Consider the following 15171-nt stretch of genomic DNA (forward strand, 5'->3'; position numbering starts at 1 on the left):
AAAAATAGATCACACAGTCCTAGACACTTGGGAAGTGTTCGACTTGTGATTTTGTGATATGAAATCCAGCATATCTATCTTGTTTGCGGTGTCATAATAAAATAATAATAATAATAATAATAATAATAATAATAATAATAATAATAATAATAATTTTATTTTTATACCCCGCCCCATCTCCCCGAAGGGACTCGGGGCGGCTTACATGGGGCCAAGCCTGAACATCAACAATATAAAAACTACAAAAGACTTCAACCTGTGTGCAGCCTGGTGTATTTAGCAAGGTGAAGCTAACCTGAGGTGTGACATCCTCCCTTCAGCACTGGCTTCACTTCTATCCAGTGAAAGTCCAGGAGAAATTTAAATGGAACTGTCAATAATCCATCTCTGAATGCAGCCTTCCACATCTGCTGGGGTTAGGGCTACAAGACCCTAGTCAAAGCAAAAAATCGTTAATAAAGAACTTCCTTTTTTTACCTGAGATAATATCTCTTTTAGGATTTTCCAGGTCCTCCAGCATGACCCTGTGTTCAATTTCTGCTGGAAACTGGCCATACAATTGCAAGAGAAGACCTAAAGATTCTTAGAGAGGTGTTCTCTAAAGGAATATCTACATATTCCAGCATAGAGGTAATTGATCAGAGAATCAAACTAGTGGTCCTAAAGTTTCCTCAAGAAAACATTTCAGTCAAATCAATGAACAACCAAATCTGCAAAAGTCACACCCGCATGTTACAGGAGTACAGCATCCACAAAAGCCATGGGTTCTGAGCCCAGCATGTCTAGCAGTCCAGAAAGGCAGATGAGACATAGATGGGTTAAAGGCAAAATCAGAGGTTTATTTCTCAATGGTCTGAGAGGATGTCAGCAGAAACAGTACTCTAAAGAACTGACATACCACAATAGGGAATACACAGCATATTTATTGCATTTTGACAGCTATGAAAGACTCCTGCACTAGCTTCTAATTGGTCCAGAGTTTAGCTAGGATCTGCTCCCTAGTTGTTCTGGGATTATCTCTGATATCGTTGTGGCGGGAAATTGTTATTTTGAAGATTGTGCCTGTTTATCGATCGATGGGGGAGGAATGTGGTGGGGCAAGTGATAATGGGCTGAAATGGGTCTTGATATTCCAGCTTCAGTTAATACATTGGTATCAGTTCAGATAAACAAAAGGTGATTGGGATATTAGCCATTTCAATGGGAGCCCCAGGGAGATATTATTCAGGTTGGAGACAAGGATAAGAAGGAGTTCCCAGGAATCAATTTGATCATATTAGGTAGGAACAGAAAGAAGACCCCCCGAGCTCTTGTACAAGTCCATTGTGTGATCTCCAACTTTTCCTGGAGCATTGTGAGGGGATTATAATAATTACAAGATTATGTCCTAAAATCTAAGGTGCAGTAAGGCAACATTCCCAGGGAAACTAATGAAAAGCTTACTACTGGACAAATGGGGAGGGTAGCGTGGCTGGTGATATATCTAAATGGGGCTGTGGTTCCTAATTAATAATGTTGGGGTTCATGGTTTGATGACACAAAAAAGTGGGATCTTTTGGTTTCTTTTCAAACAGGTGTGGACTTCCAGAATTTCTGTTGTTGATTGATTGCATTTTGGACAAAATGTTTGTGTCACAAAAAAAACCCTGAATTGGCAGAGAGGAAAATTGTCACCCAGAATTTTGTTTAGTTGGGGGAAATGGAATGGACTCCTTATCGGTGGAGCTCTGGTCTAAGCCTGTTTCAATGGTTGAACCATACACTTCCACCGATTCATTTTGAGAGAAAACTAAACATTGCAAAACACCTCAAGCCTCTAGTGACCTCCTTCCACGGGCAGCCAAACCTGGAAAAATGCTGCAGCTTTGAAATTTCTCCCAACTTAACTAAATTAGGTGAGTTCTTTCAGCAGAAGCAAATTCACAACCCTTTTTCCTCCAGACTTCACCTACATTAGGCTTCAGATGGAGAGGCGAGAAGTGCATCTTTTAATGTTCATCCAGAAATCAACAGAGGTCGTCACTGTATGGAAATGATCCTGCTTAAACCCAAGGATTGGAAAAATCACTCCTTTGGGCATCAGTGGCCAGAAATCCAATGGCCATGCTGTCTAGAGCAGGGGTCCTCAGACTTTTTAAGCGGAGGGCCGATTCACAGTCCCACAGACTGTTGGGGGGGGGGGGGCAGACTATGATGAAATAGTCCAAAATTAGGATTGTTTTTGTTGTGTGCCTTCAAGTCATTTCAGACTTAGGTCAACCCTAAGTCTAAAGTTTAGGATAGAGGCCAGGTCAATGACCTTGGAGAGCCGCATCCAGCCCACGGGCCTTAGTTTGGTGACCCCTGATCTGGACGATCTGATAAGACCATAGGTAAGCAAAGAGACCTCCAAAGACCATATAGATGGTCTCATTAGATCATCAGTAAGGAAAGGGACCCTCAAAGGCCATCTAGATGATCTCATCAGGCCATCAGATGACCATAGATAAGAAAAGGGACCCTCAAAGACCATCCAGATGGTTTCATAAGACCATAGGTAAGAAAAGGGGTCCCCAAAGGCCATCTAGACAATCTCATAAAACCATAGGTAAGGGGCCCTCAAAGGCCATCTAGACGGTCTCATATGACCATAGGTAAGGAAAGTGACCTCCAAAAGCCATCTAGATGGTCTCATAAGGCCGTAGCTAAGCAAAGAGATCTTCAAAGTCCATCTAGATTATCTCATAAGGCCATAAGTAAGCAAAGAGACCTCCAAAGACCAGGTAGACCTAAGTCTAAAGTTTAGGACAGGGGTCAGGTAAATGACCTTGGAGGGCCGCATCTGACCCACGGGCCTTAGTTTGGGGACCCCTGGTCTAGAGGTTTATGAATCTCCCCTTCAGATCTTCTCCCATTCTCACAAATTCTTAGCTCTCAGCCCATTGCGTGAAATATATCCACATTGAAACCATTGAACTACATGTTTATTCTCTCTGAAATCTTCCAGCTTTTCTCCTGTTACAGACTTCCCCAATGTGGTGAGAGATGTGCCACCCTATGATTTCTATCATCTTTGTTGATTTGGGATAATGGGCATTTTAGTTCAACTTCTGGGTTGAGGAGAGTCTACTAATGCTTGAATTTGGTACCTCTTGGATGCAAATTGTTCCCCTTGTTGTGACAGTTCTGCCTGAGATGCTTGCTTTCTGCAAGGAGGGAGAGGGCTTTGTTCTTAAGCTGGGAGAACATTCTCCTGTACATCTTACAGCTGTGATCCTACAATTTTTATCCAAAGTTACTCTGACATTCACTTAAACAGACCACTCAGACAAGCAATCATTTCCAAATGTGAGCTACCCACCTGAGTCCAGATCCATGTCTTATATGGAGATGTTATTTTGTTTGTCTTCAAGCCATTTCCAAAGTATGGCAACCCTACATTGAACCCATCATGGGGTTTTCTTGGCAAGATTAGTTCAGAGGGGGTTTGCCTTTGCCTTCCTCTGAGACTGAGAGAGACCAATGTGCCCAAGGCCACCCACTGGGTTTCTATGTAAGAGAATGGATTCAAACCCTGATCTGCTGTAAGCTTAGCCCAGGACCTAGATCACTACACTTGGCTGACTTTTATCTGGAGATATGACAGAAATAGAAAATGTAATTAAATCCCATTCTATGTGTCCTAAATTCAACACATCCTGGAAAATTAACTTCAATAGAGGATGCTGGGAGTTGCTATCTCCAACTACCACAGGTACGGAAACTCTTAAAGACATTCCAGATTTGCTCAGGTAACATGTATCCACCTGTTTTAAAGCTCTTTTTCTCACCTTCGGTTTGGAATCTGCAAATCCCCGGAGTCCAGACCCGAAGCAAACCAACCTAATTAACTTCAACTGCTCCCAAAGTGGAGGCTGAGGGGGGAAAAGAAGAAAGAATGAGAAAAAGAAGAAGTGTGGCATACATTTCCTCCTCCACTAGCAATTCAGTCCAAAGAGGAGAGATAAATCTAGGTCATGAGCGACACTAATGGTCTTGTGCAGAGAGCTGCCTCTTTCCCACCCTCCCATCCATCTCCTTGTAATGCAGAGCTAATAGAAAGGCCAGGGCGCATCAAGCGCTCTGATCAAGCCGTGCGGGTGACCAGGCCTCTCACTTTGGTGCTGCAGCATCCGCTGGCTCAGCAACTGCAGTGGCCTCTCCGGGAAGAGAGTCATTTTTTGGGAAGAGAGAGGAGACGAGACAGCTGGATGGCTCACCAGCCCATTACAGATTCTCCAAGATCCTCTGTATTGGAGAGGGCTGTGCAGGAAATCTCAAAAGAGCAGTGGGCACAGATAGGACAGTCCTGAGAACCAGACGGGCACAAGGTGCATTTAGACTTTATCATGAAGCAGTGATATAACTAGTGGCCTCTGTCTCAGTGGAGAAGCAAACCCCCCTCTGGGTTTTAGTCTGAACTTTAAAAGAGTTAGAATCATACAATTCAAAGAGACCCCAAGGGCTATCCAGTCCAACTCTCTGCCATGTAGAAAAACACAACCAAAGTACTACCAACAGATAACCAGTTGCTGCTGCTCAATCACATACCGTGTTTCCCTGAAAATAAGACAGTGTCTTATATTAATTTTTTCTCCCAAAGATGCTCTAGGTCTTATTTTCAGGGGATGTCTTATTTTTCCATGAAGAAGAATTCACATTTATTGTTGAACCAAAAAATTTGAACATTTATTATATACTGTTCAGTAGTTGTCATCACAAACCAGCATAACCAGACAAACTGTGAATACTATCTAGAATTTCTTGTTACTACCATTATTTCCATGTACAACACTCTGCAATACGTACATTTACTGATCCTGCATGCTCTGGTGTTCTGTTTGATGGGCATGCTTCCAAACAAAACCTTTGCTAGGTCTTACTTTTGGGGGAGGCCTTATATTTAGCAATTCAGCAAAAGTTCTACTAGGTCTTATTTTCTGGGGATGTCTTATTTTAGGGGAAACAGGGTAGTCATTTCTGACTCTTGGTGACCTCATGGACCAGTCCACGCCAGAGCTCCCTGTCGGCCGTCACCGCCCCCAGTTCCTTCAAGGTCAAGCCAGTCACTTCAAGGATACCATCTTGCCCTTGGTCGGCCTCTCTTCCTTTTTCCTTCCATTTTCCCCAGCATTATAACCTTTTCCAAGCTTTCCTGTCTCCTCATGATGTGGCCAAAATACTTCAGATTTGTGTCTAATATCCTTCCCTCCAGTGAGCAGCCATTGGGCATTATTTCCTGGAGGATGGACTGGTTGGATCTTCTTGTGGTCGAAAGCACTCTCAGGATTTTCCTCCAACACCAAAGTTCAAAAGCATCTATCTTCCTTCGCTCAGCCTTCCTTATGGTCCAGCTCTTGCATCCATAGGTTACTATGGGGAATACCATGGCTTTGACAATGCAGACCTTCACTGCCAGTGTGATGTCTCTGCTCCTCACTATTTTATCAAGGTTGGCCATTGCTCTCCTCCCAGTTAGAAGAGTTAGAAGATAACCAGTTAGAAGAGGCCATAAGGGCCATCCAGACTAATCCCATTCTGCCAGGCAGGAAGATGCAATCAAAGCATTACTGACAGGTAGCCGTCCAGTCTCTTTTTAAAAGCCTTCAGGGAAGAAGACTCCAACACAATTCCAGGAGCTTTGGCTACTGTTTTTCCTAATGTTTAGGTGCAATCTCTTTTCCTGCTATTGCAATCCATTGCTTTGTGTCCTAGTCTCTAGTGCAGCAGAAGACAAGCTTGCTCCATCTTCAATATGGCTATCATGTCCCCTCTCGACCTTCTCTTCTCCAAGCTAGATGTTATCTAAGAGGCTGGATCTAGCTTAGGGCTGGGGTCCAGCACTCCAAAAAGTTACTTTGAAAGTTCAGACTAAATTCCAGAGTGGATTTATCACCTCAGTGACAGGGAAGCCCTAAGCCATCAATGCAATAAAGATCAAGAGGTCAAAATTATATATAAGTGGCTCAGGTGACCCTGTGATAGATCCATCCTCCAACTCACCAACCCCAGTGAGCATTGGTCATGACTGGTCCTAATCCTGAACACCACAGTTAGTAGGAAAGAGAAAGACAAGAGAGATGGTCTCACATAGGAGAAAAACCAACAAGGTGCACAAACAGCATGGTGTCAATCACTGCATCTTAAACTGTGGGTCCTAACCCCAAATGGGATCCCCTGAGCTCAATGTTGAGGTTGCGAAACATTGTCAACAGTGAAAGGTTTCTGAATGCCACCCATTTACACAAATCTGTTAGAAATAATGTGCAGTGTTTACAGTGGACTCTGCAGAAAATGCTTCAGCTGTACTTCATTAAGAGTGAGAATCAGCCTGTTTAGCAAACTTTGCAATCAGTTTGAAATTTAATTATATTGGAAAGGAAATATGGAAGAATTTTGTTTTACGTGACAGTGGCAGCTCGGATAGTATACGCTAGATACTGGAAAACCCCTAAGGTACCTCCCTTAGCAGAACTGGAACAATATACTATAGAGTTGCTGATGATGGACAAAATAACAATGCACTTAAGAGGAGAACCTTTAGAGAACTTTGTTAAGGAATGGCAACCAATGATCCAACATTTCAATGTAAAATTAATCTAAAAATATACATAGAGGAAGCTAATAGACTGAAGGCAAGGAGGAAACGGATATAAATTTGGAACTTATAATATCACTATATATACTATACAAATAGAAGCCTGTGACCCCTTATTGTAAATATATTGTCTGAGAAATGATTATGAAAGACTAATAGATGAAAGTATTGCACTGTATGCAACAAACACTCGCAATGTATGTATATTTGAATGAATGAAAATAAATAAACATTATATATACAAAAAAAAGAAATTTGATTATATGGGTAGTGCAGACTCATATAATACAGTTAAACTGCATTAGATGAGTCTACACCAGGCATGGGCAAACTTTGGCCATCCCTCCAGGAGTTTTGGACTCCAACTCCCACAATTCCTAACAGTCTACCAGCTGCTAGGAATTGTGGGAGTTGAAGTCCAAAATACCTGGAGGGCCAAAGTTTGCCCATGCCTGGTCTACACTGGCCACATAATGCAGATTCAAACAGCAGTTTTGGCTTCTTCTCCAAAGGCAGACTTGCTGAAGGTCACTCAGTGTGTTTTCATGACCCGTTGCTTGGTCTCCCTTCCTAGAGAGAGTCGACCGGCACTCTTCCCAGCCTCCATCATATGACAGCCAGTTTTAAAAAATTTATTTCCAGCAAGCCTTTGGGAACTGACAGCTCACGGCAAAAGGGATTTTCATAATCTGCTGCACGGAATGTATTTGGTTTGTTTTTATAAATGTGCATGCTTTAAATGGCGTTTAAATTAGTTTAATTATATTTTAGCTAATGCATTCGCAATATAAATTTTTACAGTGTTAACGTTTGTAAGTTACCTCGAGTCCCTAGGCTGGGGAAAAAGAACAGCTATAAATAAAATAATCCTATGCTTGCAATCCTATGTTAAATTTCTAAAAGCCTACATTTATTACTGTATATACTCGAGTATAAGCCTAGTTTTTCAGCCCTTTTTTAGGACTGAAGAAACCCCTCCTCGGCTTATACTTGGGTGAGCTTATATTCAGGTTGGCTTATACTCAAGTATATATGGTATATTTATTATTATTTTCTATTATTATTAGTATTGTTACATTTATTATTTTACTCTGTTCATTATTATTACATTTATTATTTTACTCTATTATTGTTGTTACTTTTACATTTATTTTACTCTGTTTTTATTATTAATAATATATTTATTATTTTACTCTATTATTACATTTATTATTTTGCTGCATTTATTATTATTATTATTATTATTATTATTATTATTATTATTACTATTAAAGGGATACATAAGCACATTGACATTGAAGAAGATGAAAATAATGATTTAATAAGAGTTGAACAGTCATATCTTAAATTACAATTTGATGTAAAGATTCAAAAACATTTAAACTACTGATGCCTCAATTAATGTAATTTTATTGGTATCTCAGCTTATACTGGAGTCAATGTTTTCCCAATTTTTTGTGGTAAAATTAGGTGCCTTGGCTTATATTAGGATCAGCTTATACTCGAGTATACCATATATACTCGAGTATAAGCCGACCCGAATATAAGGCAAGGCACCTAATTTTACCACAAAAAAAAACTGGGAAAACATTGATTCCAGTATAAGCCGAGGGTGGTAAATTTCAGAAATAAAAATAGATAGCAATAAAATTACATTAATTGAGGCATCAATAGGTTAAATGTTTTTGAATATTTACATAAAGCTCAAATTTAAGATAAGACTGTCCAGCTCTGATCAAATCATTATTCTCATCTTCTTCAATGTAAATGTGCTTATGTATCCTTTTAATAATAATAGAGTAAAATAATACATGTAATAATAATAATAATAATAATAATAATAATAATAAATACAGGAAAATAATACATGTAATAATAAATAGAGTAAAATAATAAAGGCAATAATAATAATAATATCAGAGTGAAATAATAAATGTATTAATAATAATAAAAATAGAGTTAAATAAATGTAATAGTAGCAACAATAATAGAGAAAAATAATAAATGTACCATATATTCTCGAGTATAAGCTGACCCAAATATAAGCCAACCAGGACCCTCACCCGAGTATAAGCCGAGGGGGGCTTTTTCAGTCTTAAAAAGAGGGCTGAAAAACTAGGCTTATACTCGAGTATATACAGTATATGGTATTTGGCTGCCCTTACGAAAGCAGGACACTGTTATATCCAATTTACAGACCAGGAATCAAAGGCTGACAGATGGAAGATGGGTCCAAGGCCATACATTTCAGTCCATGGGTCAGTTGGCACCTAGATTCAAACATCTCAAGTCGGAATTGTGAACTATATGATAGTAACTGCTTAGTAATCCAAAGCACTAGAACAGATTTTTTTAAAAAAAAATTATCTAAAAAGCACACCACACATTTAAAAAAAATCAAAATACTAACACCTTTCCTTTCTTGAGCATTATATTAAACGCTTAACTGCTCTGAGAAATTATTTCAGCATAAATTGCTCAAACCAGGGGATATACGTAGATCATGCAGATTGACAAATGCTTCCAAGTAGCTTACGTTTTGCATTGCAGAAAAATAGGGAAGCTCGAGTATTCTGTGCATTGAAATGCAGTTTGCAACATTTACTGAATTATACATTTTATATTCAAAACAGAGAGATTGGGAACGGGAAAGAGATGCGTCCACGGATTACGCCAACAGCCTCGGATAGCCTTGCACGAGGAGAGAGACAACGCCGATGAGATCTTATTAAAAACCCTCGCTTTTAATTCACAATTAAAAGGCAGGTGTAAAATCAATTAATGCAGCCTGCCCTGCTCGAAGGAGGAGACGTAGGAAGCGGGCAGGGAGAGGAGCCTTTGTTTGCATTGTATTCCCAAACCAGCATGCCCGCAAAGTGCTGGCAGATGCCACGGCAAACATTACCAAACCATATTGGCCGGCATGAGCCTAGGAACCCAGCCAAGATCCTTCTTAGTTGCATGTGGACGGTGTAAGGGACTGCAAAGGAGGGAAACTGAGAGAAAAAGCAGGTCATTAAATCATATCCATGCCATCTGGAGAAGAAGAAAAAAGAGTATTAAATGTGTTGAAGGACAGAGGAAGGAGGGCGCCGAGGTTTTCTAACCGAGCATCATTTGCGCCGAGAAAATGACTACTAAGTACCCAGCGCTGGCTTTTTCTGCTGCAGCGCTGGGCCTCCCAATTATTCCAGAGGCAGAAACAGGATTAAAACAATTTGCTGGCAGCAGAGGATAAAAAAGAAAAAGCCTCTATCTCTGCCTTCCTCTATCCCGCTCCATCTCTTCCCCAAACACTCCTGTGAGATTTAAATCACAGAGTGAAAGAGAGCAAGAGAGAGAGAGGCACATCCAGCCGGGCAGTCGGCTTCCTCTCTCTTGCTCTCCCCGAAGATGGATGGAGAGCATTAAAATGATTCACCGCTTCTGTGGCACTTTCATTAACATCCATAAAGAGGCAGGGAGCTGGACTTCCTCCAAAATTAACCAAGAGGAGGGGGCATGGCGGGGAAGGGGGGGGGGGCTTTGCCAGGAACTGGCTGCCTATAATGCTCTGTGACACCAATGCCCTTTGCACAGCGCATGGCCTGCCCTAGACCTTGGCAGGAGGGAAAGGTGGGAATTGGAAAAAAACCACTGCTAGAAATGAGTAGGCAATCCCAGGCATGGTTCTTCAGGAGCCCCAGTAAAAGGAGAGTGAAATATTTGAACTCTTTTAAGGTCCAACATTACGGAATCATCCTGCCGCACCTCAGGTTAGCTTCCCCTTGCTATATACACCAGACTGTACACAGATTGAAGTCTTTAGTAGTTTATTAGAAAATACAAGATAAAAAGTTCTTTAAAAGCAAAAGTTGTTGAGAGTCATCCTGGACTACTTAAGTCTAAATGTAGTCAGATAGATGATAGAGTTAGATTGAAGGAATCCTTTCCCTGTTTCCAAAGCATGCCTAGGTAGGCTTTACTGTGTTTCACTCTATACGTCACATCCCTTACTTTGAAGTTAGTGGAAACGTGAATCTCTACGGACACTTAACTTCTCATTGGTCAGAATGTCTTTTATGGCCCCAATAAACTGGACCATGAGGTCGGAACCATTTTGGTTCTCTCTTCTCCCTTTGTTCTTCTAGCTAACAAGCAGCATCTCGCCATCTCTCCTGGCAAGATGTAACTATTTAGATGTTTGTTATTTTTCCTTTCTTATTTTTCCTTAGAAACCAGTCTAGAGTAGACTAGATAGCTCCCAAGCCTTTCTATCTACAATGGAGTTCTTTTTACCTGAATAAATACTTTTTGAACTTTTACTGAGACTCTGCAGTCCATTGCAATCCTAAATAGACAAAGACTTGCTCACCCCGTGTAAGTAACTGCTGCATTTGAAAGCTTTGCTTTTGCTACTCTGATGATTTGTGGTGGAATCTCCCCCAGAGAGGGTTAAATTGAGTCTAACCGCTCAGAGATTACCACAACAAAAGTAAAGTTCCAAAAGATCATTACAATATAAAGCCTTAGAGAATAATCCAAGAAATCACAAGGAATAAACAAAGTCCCATTAGAGCATGACAAATTCCCAAAAACATGAACACAAAGGCTGCTAGATAATCCAGGAAAACCTGAGCTTGCTTCTTGGTTAAACGAAAGTTGCTTTGACAAAGGTTTGTCTCCAAACACACTGCTTTAATACCCTTTGCAAAGCATGAAAGCATTCCCTTGGCCTCTGACCTCCTTCTTGTTTGCTGTTCTCACTCCTCACTCCTCCGAACCCTGAATTCCAAACAGTCAGCTCGATCTAAAGATTTCGTTTCATCAAGGTCAATCTGCTCATTAGCGTCTGCCTGCTTGCTATCAGGCTGAGAACTGTCCTCCTTTTCTGAGTCAATTTGCACCTGGCTAGTTTCAGTATCATCAACATCATTCCCTGCTGTGGGAAAACTCTGTTCCTCATCTTCTACAATAGGGACATCCTGAACCTGATTTTGAACCTGAATCCCATAATCCCCATCAGAGTCAATCTGAGGTTCTAGCTGAGTCACAACACATCTAGGCCACCGGGTTGCTGTGAGTTTTTCGGGATGTATGGCCATGTTCCAGGAGCATTCTCTCATGATGTTTCGCCTGCATCTGTGGCAAGCATTCTCAGAGCTTTGTTCAGAGGTCTGTTGGAAATGAGGCAAGTGGAGTGTAAATATACCCATGGAATGTGCATGGTGGGAGACAGAACCCTTGTCTGTTTGAAGCAAGGGTGAATGTTGAAATTAGAAAGCTTGATCAGCATTGTGTAGCTTTGTAGCTGGAGCCCCCAGTGGCACAGCGGGTTAAACCGCTGAGCTGCTGAACTTGCGGACCAAAAATTTGCCGGTTCGAATCCGGGCAGCGGCATGAGCTCCTGCTCTTAGCTCCAGCTTCTGCCAACCTAGCAGTTTGAAAACATGCAAATGTGAGTAAATCAATAGGTACCGCTCCGGCAGGAAGGTAACGGCACTCCATGCAGTTATGCTGGCCACATGATCTTGGAGGTGTCTACGGACAACGCTGGCTCTGTCGGCTTAGAAATGGAAATGAGCACCAACCCCCAGAGTTGGATGCGACTGAACTTAATGTCAGGGGAAACCTTTACCTTGTAGCTGAAAAACCAATCGGTGAGGGTATTTGCATAGAGGTACCCTGGCTGTTGTTGCCTGGAGGCATACTTTGTTTGGGTTAACTGGCACTTGATGTTTGCTATCTGGAATTCTCCTGTTTCCTAGTGTTTATAAAACCAGAATCAAGACAGCACAAACAACAAATTATGGGTACCAGCATTAAACTTTAGAGTTTTTTTTACAAATATACTGGTAGCCAGATTTTGTTCATTTTCATGGTTTCCTCCTTTCTGTTGAAATTGTCCACATTCTTGTGGATTTCAATGGTTCTCTGTGTAGTCTGACATGGTAGTTGTTGCAGTGGTCCAGCATTTCTGTGTTCTCAAATAATATGCTGTGTATACACCCCCCAACAAAGGAATCAGCCAGGCCTTGAAGCTGCAAGGCCTTTCAATGCTAGTCAATGTGGCCAGTTGCAACATTCACACTTGCCTCCAATATATAAGAGTTCTTTCTCCCACCCTGGACCTTCCACAAATAAATAAACTTCCATTGTCTAGTTTCCAATATACCTCACAAGCTCTGAAGATGCCTGCCATAGATGTGGGCGAAACATCAGGAGAGAATGACTCTGGAACATGGCCATACAGCCCAGAAAACTCATAGCAGTCCAGTTATCGGATCTCACAACCAAACGAAACCTCCATGTTCAGAGACAGCATGACACCGAATCCCAAAACTGGAAGAGGAGCAATGGCAGGGCTCACAGTTTTGAGACTAACCTTGCAGGCACTCTGGGAACATCTGGTTGACCAGATGTTGGCCGAGATGTGAATCTTGGTCTGATTTTTCATTGACGCAATAGCACTCTCTCTAGCAATGGAAATCTGACTGTTGTGTCCTTTTAGATTCTGAAAAGTGGAGCAGAGAGTGAGTACAGTTTCAGACTTTTGGGGGTAATATGTCTCCTGGTTGTTGTTGGTTTTTTTTACAGTGGTGGTGAAATGTCATAAAGCTACTTTCAAAAATAACAAGTATGAAGTGGGAACAGCAGAAATAGACAGATATATAAATATTAATACAGATCTGATGTAGTGAGTATTCTAGGTGCTGCTTATGTACTTTTGTCGCAGCATTTTTCAGAAGCATTTCGAGTGGAAATTTTCCAAATTTTATGCCAGAATGTTTTCTTTTTGAAATAAGGAGCCAGACAATCAGCATGCGAGTCTTTCCACTGTCAACAGGTCGGGTATCCCTTATCTGAAACGCCTGGGACCAGAAGTGTTTCTGGTGCTGGAATATCTGCATTTGCATATATGTACATAATGAGCTACCTCGAAGATGGGGCCTAAGTATAAAAATGGAATTCATTTATGTTTCATGGGCACCTTATACACATAGCCTGGAGCTACTTTTATACAGTATTTTTTTTTTTTGAAATAGTTTTGTGTATGAAACAAAGTTTGTGCAGACTGAACCACGAGGAAGCAAAGGTGCCACTAACGTAGCTAATCATGTGGACAATTTTGAATTTTGGAGTATTTTGGATTTCTGGATAAGGAATTCAGTGTTCCCTCACTTATCGCGGGACGCTATATTTATTTTAATATTTATTATTTATTTACAGCATTTATATTCCGCCCTTCTCACCCCGAAGGGGACTCAGGGCAGATCACATTGCACACATAAAGGCAAACATTCAATGCCTTTAACATAGAACAAAGACAAACAAACATAGGCTCCAAGCCGGGCCTCGAACTCATGACCTCCTGGTCAGAGTGATTCATTGCAGTGATTGATTGCAGCTGTTCTCCAGCCTGCGCCACAGCCCGAGCCCTATACATTGTTTTAGTAATTATACACTATTTTAAGTCTTTATAAACCCTTCCCACACACTTATACACTACATAACCCTTTCTCATTCCCATTCCCGGAGAGGGGTAATTTTATTAATGATTAATTATTAAGGGTTGCTTTGCTAGTGCTTTTGGTTCACAAAGGCAGAAGGGGTTGGACTAAATGGCCCAAGGGATCCCTTCCAACCCTCTTTTTTATTATTTTGAAACACAACAAGATGAGTCCACAGCAGACACTCTGTCTGTTGTATTGGATCACATGTTGGACACTTCCCAAATGTCTAGGACTGTGTGATGTATCGGCGAATAATGCGTGCAGATCCCAGTAAGGTGGCCTTTTGCAGCTGGCAGGTGGGGATTTTGTCAGTGCCAATTGTGTTTAAGTGCAGGCCAAGGTCTTTAGGCACTGTCTCCAGTGTGCCGATCACCACTGGCACACCTTGACTGGCTTGTGCCACAGTCTTTGCAATTTGATCTTTAAATCCTCATATCGTGTCAGGTTTTCCAGTTGTTTCTCTTCAATCCTGCTGTCCCCTGGGAGTGCAACATTGACAGTCTATACTTTGTTTTTTAACACGATCGTGAAGTCAGGAGTCTTGTGCTCCAAAACCCTGTCTGTCTGAATTCGGAAGTCCCAGAGTAGCTTGACATGTTCATTCTCTGTCACTTTTGATCCCACCAGTTCTTTGTCACAGGCAGATGGTATTTGTGGCACAAGTTCCAATGAATCATCTGAGCAATGGTGTTATGTCTCTGCTTGTAGTTTGTCTGTGCGATCTTCTTGCAGCCGCTGAGGATGTGATCTATTGTTTCATCTGCTTCCTTGCAGTCTACATTTGGGATCTATCATCGACTTTTCTATTTTGGCTTTGATAGCATTGGTTCTAATGGCTTGTTCTTGGGCTGCCAGAATCAGGCCCTCCGTCTCCTTTTTCAAAGTTCCACTTGTGAACCACAGCCATGTTTTTTCTTTGTCAATTTGGCTCTCGATTTTTCCCAGGAACTGTCCGTGGAGAGCCTTCTTTCGCCAGTTTTCTCTTTTGCTCTGGATTGTTTATTATTATTATTATTATTATTATTGACACAACGACGTTGTATGACACAGCAAACAAGATAG

Source organism: Anolis carolinensis, chromosome 3 (genome assembly GCF_035594765.1).
Source record: "Anolis carolinensis isolate JA03-04 chromosome 3, rAnoCar3.1.pri, whole genome shotgun sequence".
Classification (NCBI taxonomy): domain Eukaryota; kingdom Metazoa; phylum Chordata; class Lepidosauria; order Squamata; family Dactyloidae; genus Anolis; species Anolis carolinensis.